The sequence below is a fragment of the Pituophis catenifer genome, unplaced genomic scaffold, assembly GCF_029215685.1.
Source record: "Pituophis catenifer annectens isolate HBS135680 unplaced genomic scaffold, rPitCat1.0.hap2 SCAF_8, whole genome shotgun sequence".
NCBI lineage: Eukaryota > Metazoa > Chordata > Lepidosauria > Squamata > Colubridae > Pituophis > Pituophis catenifer.
Genome location: NW_027256888.1, coordinates 6746939 through 6749462, shown reverse-complemented (window position 1 = coordinate 6749462; position 2524 = coordinate 6746939). Strand labels below are relative to the sequence as shown.

The following is a 2524-nucleotide window of genomic DNA, read 5'->3' as shown; positions in this document are numbered from 1 at the left end:
GTCATGAACAATCAGACACAATTGAGCGACTGAACAACAAACAACAAATTAGATCGTAAGAAATAGGGGCCAGCTTCTTCAAGCTGTTCCAGTTGTTAAACCCAGTCTTAGAAAATCTTTTTTTTTTATTTTAAGAGAAACTCTTGTTTTACAACTCTCTTTCTTTTCTTTCTTTCTTTTTTGCATAGGAGAAGCAAACAAATCCAATGAAAAAGACTTATGTTTTGTAGTAGTGCCTCCCTCCCAGATCCTAAAGAATATACCTACTCTTTTCATTTAAGTTACAAAGAAGCTATGCTAATATCCTCAGTCAACGTATATCAGAATATATCTTTTTCCCAGCCTGAATTATAAGCGTCCTTCAATGCTGACAAGGCATTAAGAAGATACTGACTGCATTTGCTCCAAAGCTGACCATACACAGAAGGATTAACATCATTTCAATCTTTTAAGATGGTCTTCTATTCCCAGAGAAAAATCTCAAACCTAATCAGATATAACATATTCCACTGATATTGTATTAAAATGCAAAGCAAAGGGAAAAGAAAAAGAAAATCCCCAGATAGCTATTGTTGGATGATCGTACTTTAATCTGTGTTATTAAAAAGAAAAGAAAAGAAATGATGCTAAAGTGGAAAATTTGCAAGCATTATTTTTCATCCAACTGAGTTCTCTTTAAATAGTTAAGCTCAATAACAGTCAGTTAGGAGAGTATAATGTGTTGGATTTAAGCTGGACACATGATCATTCTGTTAGAAATAGAAATAGAAATAGCCAAAGTAACTGGGAATGGACTCTGGTTCACGAATCAGCTAATAAGAGGGTAACGAAAACTTTTGAAAAATGGCCTTTTCAAATACTTTTACAGCTATAGCATTTTTTTTAAAGGGGGCTTTTAGTGATTTGAGGCACTAAATGTGTTTCTGCTCCAATTATTCCAAGTGCAGAGGATATACTTATTCTTAAATTGTTCTCAGACAAATATAAATGCTACCCCACAAACACTTAAAAGGATGCATTTTGTATAGTATAGAGCAGTGACGGTGAACCTTTTCGGCACCAAGTGCCAAAAAGGTCACACCGAAATGTTGCGCCCGCACGCTTTTTGTTTTTTATTGAAAAGTTTTACAAAAAAGAAATACAAAAAATTCCCCCCCCCATGTTCCCCCCACCCCTTTCCCCCCTTCATCCCACCCTCCCACCCCCCAACTTCCCAGAGCAAAATACAAGGTATTTCATTTAATCAAACATAAACTAGATTAATCTACTTATCCTCAAAGTACTACCTCCCCCACTGAAACCTTAAGTCCACTACAGATAACCAAATACTTCTAATACTAACATTCATTCATAAGCTATTTGATATTTTCTTGTCTGATACTTTTTTGAATATAATCAATCCATCTTCTCCATTCCGATACGTATCTTTCTTGCGTGTGGTCCTTCAAATACGCAGAGATTTTCGCCATTTCTGCTAGGTTTGTTACTTTCAATATCCCCTCTTCAATAGTAGGCAAAGAGTCCTTCTTCCAATATTGAGCTACCAGGCAGCCTAGCTGCTGATATTAAGTTCAAAATCAATTTAGTCTCTGAAACTGTACAGTCCGTAATTATACCCAATAGAAACAATTGAGGAGTAAGTTTCAACCTTCTTTTCAAAATGTTCTGCATCACCCACCAAATTTTTATCCAAAATGCCTTGATTTTCTTACAGGTCCACCATATATGATAATAGGTTACATCATACATTCACATCTCCAACATTTAGCTTGCAAGTTCGAGTACATACATGATAAAAATATGGAACGCTTCACGAATTTGCGTGTCATCCTTGCGCAGGGACCATGCTAATCTTCTCTGTATCGTTCCAATTTTAGTATATGTGCTGCCGAAGCGAGCACATCGCCCGCACGCTCTTGTTGAGGCCACACTCTGGAAAAACTGAATTTCTGGGTTCTAGCGTGCATGCACACCCCAATGATCAGCTGGATGGCGTGCATGTGCAGGCCCGTTTTTGGCACTGCCACGGGTTAAGGGATCGCACTCCAGAAAAGCCTAACTTCTGGGTTCTGGCGCGTATGCACACCCAACAATCAGCTGGCTGGCGCACATGCACACACTGGCTTTCAGCACTGCCGCTCACACGAAAGACAGCTGATCGTCATGCACACATGTGCACCAGAAACCCAGAAGACAAACAGGCAAGGCCGTGCGTGCTGGGTGACATGGCTTTGCGTGCTATTTTGGGCACATGTGTCATAGGTTCGCCATTACGGCTATAGAGGGAATTAGTTCCCTCTAATAAGTTCCAGATGAATGAATGAGTTCAAGAACCCAATGTCAGTTAAGGAGAGAGAAATAAACAGGAAGTCCTCGACTTACAACAGTTCATTGAGTGACCATCCAAAGGTACAACGGCACTCAAAAAAAGTCACTTAATGCCTGTTTTTCACACTTAAGACCATTGCAGCATCTCCAAAGTCTTGTGCTCAAAATCCAGATGCTTGGAAACTGGCATGTATTT

The 2524-nt window shown here is 39.1% G+C and overlaps 1 non-coding gene across 1 annotated transcript; it reads right to left on the bottom strand.

Moving 5' to 3' along the window:
* Nucleotides 1–1794: 1794 nt before the first annotated feature.
* Nucleotides 1795–1901, bottom strand: LOC139320780 (U6 spliceosomal RNA). Its single transcript, XR_011600725.1, has one exon. It is a non-coding gene; the product is annotated as a U6 spliceosomal RNA (small nuclear RNA).
* Between the last annotated feature and the right edge of the window lie 623 nt (nucleotides 1902–2524).